At 38.5% G+C, this 6,572-nt stretch overlaps 1 non-coding gene across 1 annotated transcript; it reads right to left on the reverse strand.

The window, feature by feature from the left end:
* Window positions 1-3,241: 3,241 nt before the first annotated feature.
* LOC149813417 (small nucleolar RNA Z247) lies at window positions 3,242-3,377 on the reverse strand. Its single transcript, XR_016428390.1, has one exon. It is a non-coding gene; the product is annotated as a small nucleolar RNA Z247 (small nucleolar RNA).
* Between the last annotated feature and the right edge of the window lie 3,195 nt (window positions 3,378-6,572).

Genomic DNA, 6,572 nt, shown 5'->3' on the forward strand with positions numbered 1-6,572 from the left:
ATTCTGAGTTCTTGGAGAAGAAAGCAAAGCCAAGTAATTTCTGCAGTGCCATCATCAAGGGCACGATACTCAGCCTCAGTGCTGGACCGGGCAACAATATTTTATTTGCGAGAGCTCCAAGAGATGAGATTCAGCCCAAGAAAAACAGCATAAGCTTCAATAGATTTCCAATCATCAGGATTGCCAGCCCAATCGGCATCTGAATAGGCAGATAAAATGAGGTGCTTTGAAAAAGAAATGAATAGCCCGTATTCAAGGGTGGCCTTGACATACCTAAGGATATGCTTGACAGCATGTCAGTGAATATTCATTGATTTTTGCATGAACTGACAAACGTGATTGACATCAAAAGATAGATCTAATTAGGTCAAAGTGAGATATTGAAGAGCGCCAACCGTGCTGCGATAGACAGTAGGGTTGTCCATATTGTGGTCTTTCAAAGCACGTAGAGAGGCATATGTGCTCAATGGGGTGTCAATAGGCTTGCAGGCAGTCATGGACGTGCGAAGAAGCAGATCAATAGAGTATTTGCTTTGAGATAAAATAACCCTTTGCTAGTGTGGATCGCTTCAAGCTCAAGAAAATAATATAAGTCCCCAAGATCCTTGAGTGAAAACTCATGAGCAAGTTGAAAAATAAGCTATTGTAGATAGATGACGTTACTGTCAGTGAGAAGAATGTCATCAACATACACAAGAACATAGAGCACATGTGTCTTGGCCACAAAGGTAAACAATGAAGTATCTGTATGTGAAGCCTTGAACCCAAGATGAAGTAAATAATAACTAAGCCGAGAATACCACGCCCGAGGGGCTTGTTTTAGTCCATAAAGTGCTCTCTGTAACTTACACATGTGATGAGGGTAGTGTGGGTTAGTAAATCCTGGTGGTTGGCTCATGTAAACCGTTTCTTGGAGATGTCCATGAAGAAATGCATTATTCGTGTCAAGTTGATGAATGGGCCAATTGAAGGAGACAACAAGACTAAGAACAGTGTGAATAGTGGTTGGTTTAACCACCGAGATGAAGGTGTCAAAGACATCAACTTCTTCTTGTTGAGCATAGCCTTTGGCAACCAGACAAGCTTTAAAATGCTCAAGAGAACCATCAGCATGCCTCTTAACCTTGTAGACCCATTTGCACCCAAGAAGGTTCATATGGGGAGCAGGGGGAACAAAAACCCAGGTTTTATTTTGTTCCAAGGCCATTAAGTTCAGCACGCATGGCTGACTGCCAGCGAGAATCCTAAAGGGCATGTTAGAGAGAGGTAGGCTCTACATCAACTTGGTGAGAGGCAAGAAGGGCCGATGGGACAAGATATTTGATGGACTAAAAAACTCAAGGTTTAAGGGTGTCATCCTAAGCTTGAGTAACTATAAGATGTGTTCGAGTGGGTAGAAGAGGTGGGTTATTTAGGTCAACAACAAGATTGATACCCGAGCTAGGGGAGGATGAATTGTCCAAGGGAGACCTAGCACTTAAGGCCATTTGAGAAGCAGCGGAAGTAGACTTGTGTGGAGTTGTTGTAGGTGTGTGAGGTTCTTCTTGGGTTGGTTCAAAAATGGGATGAAGTGGTGGTATAGGTATAAAATGAGCATTAAGAGTTTGTGTTGGTGAGACTATGGATGGTTCAGATATAGGGTTTTGAAGAAAGGGAAAAAATTTCTCATCAAACACATCCCTGGATATAAATATTTTTCTTGTTTCCAATGATAAACAGTAATATCCTTTTCGGTGTTCTGCATATCCAAAAAAGACACATTTTTGAGACTTATAGGCCAATTTGTGAGAACGATATGCACGCAAGCACGGGTAGCATAGGCTGCCAAACACCCTTAAAAACTCATATTCTGGATCCTGATTAAATAATTTTTTAAGAGGACTTTTGCCTGACAATCGGGAAGTAGGCATCCTTTTTATCAAAAACAATGCCACATGAAAAGCATATGCCCAATACTTTCTTAAAATTCCTGCTTGAGCCATCATTGTTAGCCTTGTCTCAACAACATGTCTATGTTTACGCTCAGTTGAGCCATTTTGCTTAGGTGTATGAGGATATGTCAATATATGTCCTATACCACATGATTCTAAAAAATCTTTCGTGCTCAAAAATTCACCACCTCCATCAGTGTGAACAAACTTTATTTTAGCATTCAAAATATTTTCAACACGCATCTTAAATTTCTTGAACACATTTAGCACATCCAGCTTGTTTTTAAGCAAATAAATCGAGGTAAAGCGAGAATAAGCGTCAACAAAAATCACATAATATTTCAATCCATTCTCACTTTGAATTGGTGCCGGTCCCCAAACATCCGAAAAGACTAGTTCAAGAGGATGTCTTATTTCATATAAACTATGTCCAAATGGAAGTTTATGACTCTTCCCTTTTTGGAAAGCATCACACATACAAAAATTTTTAGGAAAATAAGAAAGTTCAAACTTATTCAGAATAGATTTAACGATATTTAGGGCAGGATGCCCAAGTTGTTGATGCCATGTGCTTATGGTGGCCTTCTCTTCAATATTTACCTCCTTTTTGTCATTAATATGCAACGGTGGCAGCTTGTATAACCCGTCTTCACTCTGCCCTTGAAGAAGCACTTTCTCCGTTGTGTGATCCTTAACATAACAAGCAAATGGTAAGAATTCAAAACTTACATCATTATCTTTGACAAATCGTTGCACAGATAATAAATTTTTCTTTATTTTTTGCACATGTAAAATATCTTTAAACTTCAAATGGTGTTTATCATGCTGAAAAATAGAAAACCCCATATGAGAAATAGAAAGGGCAACACCATTACCTATTCGCACACCATCTTTACCTTGATATTGATATGAAGACTGAATCGACAAGTTGCTCAGACTATTGGTAATGTGGTGAGAGGCACCTGAATCTAGATACCAGTTTTCTTTGTTTGAATCCCCATTAGAGGTTGCCACAGAAAAAACTTTTGGTCCTGAATTTGATTCTTGAAGCAGATGTGCAATCTGGCGGCATTGTTTTGCTGCAAGCCCAGGTTTGTCACAAATTTGGCATGCAACCAGATTTCCCTCTTTATTTCTGTTCTGATTCTTATTATTGTTTCACCATTTGTTGCCTTTATTTTGATAGCCTCCCTTATAGTTTTTACCGCTGCTATAACTTTGCTGATTTGAATTTTTTTGACCTTAAGCCATATTTGCCGCAGGTAACAAGGATTCATCACCCTTGTCATTCATGTACTCAAGATGAGACTCTTGGATCAACATCAGTCCATAGAGTTCATTGAGGGAGACCGGCTCAACTCTTGTGCTAATGACAGTGTTGAATGCAAGATAATCATTAGGAAGACCACGTAAAACATGCATTACCAGATCATCATCATCTACCAGTTTTTCAGCAACAGCAAGTTGATGCGATAATAGTTTCGCATACTTGAAATAATCACTTATACTTTTATTGCCTTTCTTTAATTCCTGCAACTGAGATTTCAGTTAAAGAATTTTAGATAGAGTATGTGCTGCATATGCCTCTTTTAATGCCTGTCAGACATCATATGATGTTCGCAAGCCAATAACTTGGTTGTGAACTTGTTTTGTCAAGGATGACAAAATCCAACTTAAGAGGATTTGATCCTGACGAGTCCAAGTAACAAACTCTGGATTTAATTTTTGCACCTTGACAACTTCTATATTTTTTTCTAGACGTGGTTTTGTTCCATTGATGAATCTCACCTGATCATATGAATGTAAAATGGGAAGAAATTGTGATTCTCTTATTAAGTAATTATCACCAGACAATTTTGTCGACAAGAAGTATTGTAGACTGTTAGGTGAATTAAGACCTTGAGATAGGATTGAAGGAATAGCACTTGAATTGCTTGTTGATCCTTGATCAGCCATGGTAGCATCCAAAAGAAGTTGTAGAGGAACAATCACTGATGACGAGAAACCAGCACAAATTACAGTAAGAAGAAGCAATTTGGATGCTTAGAAGAAGTAGCTCCAATAATCAGCACGCCATCGCAGGCTCTGATACCTTGTTAAAGGAACAGAATCAAGATTAAAGATCATGCAAGCTTCTCTCTCTCTTCTCTCTGAATATAAACAAAGTTATGTGGTTCGGTCTTGAAGAATAGACCTACATCCACGGCATAAAGCAACGTCTACAATAGGATCTCATGTCCATTGTTGGACGTACATGGCAGCTTATATAATATATCACAGTTGTTTTCATTTTAGGATCGTATTTTGATTTTCCTTTATCACCATATGATTTTCCTTTATAGTCCTGCAGCATATCCTTAAACTTTCGTGAAAATATCTCATTATTTTGGATAGTAATCCCATTGGGATTAGATTGACGGTTATGCTGAATTGTTATTGATGGTCTAATACTATGTAGGAATGAAGAATTTAGGAGATTCTGTTTTGATGGCATAAAAGTGCACATTGGGAAACTTAACCAGTCAGAAAATATAGATTTTAGGTTGGTTGGTCCATGTTAATCCAAGTTATATCACCTGTCTTGATGCAACACCCGTGGTTTCAAGCCCACGTACCAAAAGTCTTTGGTACTCAGTCTGAGAATCAATGTCCATTCAACTCCATGTCAACTTAACCACAGTGTTGACCAAGCTTGAGCTGACCAAGAAACTCATGGCCAATCCTAATAAAACTTCAAACTCCATCAAGTTGTGGGCCGACAACGGGCATTTCAAGCACTGACAAGTGATTATCGGAGAAAGATATATACCATTTTTATCTCACGGCCTCTTGTTTAACAGATGCATCAAATTCTCTCTGTGTTGTCAAACTTCTCCTGACAACTCCCCTCCCATGATGCTTACCTCTCCTTCTTTTGGTTTAACAAGTCACCCCTCTTCATCTTCTCCAACTTCTTTTGCCTGCCTTTTATATCTACTTTGATAAACTTGTCCCTTTTCTCTTCAGAAAGCGGGGCTATCTTCTTAAACTTCTTTGGTCTCACTTCTCCAAGCCTCTCATGAATATCTTTGAAAGATGAAACAAGACCAGTTCTCATAAAGGACCCTTCAAAGAGCTGCACATAATTCAGCTCAGGTAGCAAAGAAACATCTCTTAGCTCCAAGTCCATGCAGAAGGCAGATTCCTTTAACCACATCCTTAGGGAGTGACCTGTGACCCTTTTGCTATCAGGAGGCCGGTTCAAGTTTTATAGGGTAGGAATGGTGATCCCAGTCTTGCTGAGAGAAACCACGTTATACTCTGCAGCCCCTGTTATCAAAACAACCGATTTTGAGGATTCTGGGTAACCTTGTAATGACGTGTCCTAAAATAAATGATAGAAGCATCAGGCTAAACACATGCAGTACCTTATAGTTGCTTGATGAATAAATGCAGAACTTAGATCAAACAACTAGGCTTTCATTTAGGAAAAAATTGAGAACAGTTAGCCATCGCAACAATTCCACCACCCTGCACATAGATACACAAAATGGTATTCTATTACCAGCCAAGTCCAATTGGATTTATTCCACCATAGTTGATCTTTATTGTGATGGCCATAGTCATTTATCCATTTTGACTTCCGCACATTGTGGATGCTAGAAGAATTCAAAACATTGACAAGCTATGCCACATTGACATGGATATAGGCATGTAACACGACGCAGACATATGCTTGGTATGAGACACAAGATTTGTAAAGACAGGACACTGGACACAGCCATACAATGTGTGTGTGTGTGTGTGTGTGAGAGAGAGAGAGAGATTATTTACACTCAAAAATCTTAATCTGAAACAACAAAGAATGAAGATCATCTTAAGTGCAAATTTCTGAATAACAATTATAAATCAGTATGATTAAAACATTAATGAATATATCTATTTTCAAAAGTGAAATGTAATGTAATGTAATCAACGACAAGTTTAAAAAAAACTACAAATAAATACAAACTAAGCAATCAAGACCACAAAAAGAAATAGATAAAGCTATGGACATGGTCTGTCCAACACAAGTTTGATGGTGTCCATGAAATATCTGTGTGTGTCTAGCATCGTGTTTAGTGTGATTTTGTGTCAACATGGGATATGCATGTTAAGCATCTATCTGACATGGTTCACGAGATGCTTTTAAAGAATATAACTGACTACCCTTGGCCTAGCCGTAAGGTTGAAAGGGTTTTCTTCAAACGAGCGTCTAATGATGATCGTTCATGGATGTATTGAATTAAAAAAGAATTAGCGGCGGTCCTTGACCGCTGTTAATTCCCTGGGCAGAAAACCAATCTTTAGCGGCGGTTCATTTTACTCAAAATTAGTATATATATATATATATATAAGCTAACCTGCATGTGATCGAGCCACAAGTCAGACCAATAAAAGTTGCACCAGGTGACAGTTTTCTGAAGTCAGCTCCCCAATTTTTCTCTGCTACCCTGCATCAGACAAATCACTCATTCTCCATATATAAAATTCAGGAAAACAGAGGGTCATCAACAAAAAACTATTATGTACAAAAGAGTTATAACGAATAGCAAGTTTCTTATGTTTCCACAGAACTAACATTTTTCATCCCCTCTCAGCTGAGGTAGAGGAGAGGCAATT

This window comes from Nuphar pumila, chromosome 16 (assembly GCF_984573655.1).
Source record: "Nuphar pumila chromosome 16, dmNupPumi1.hap1.1, whole genome shotgun sequence".
NCBI classification, from domain to species: Eukaryota; Viridiplantae; Streptophyta; class Magnoliopsida; order Nymphaeales; family Nymphaeaceae; genus Nuphar; species Nuphar pumila.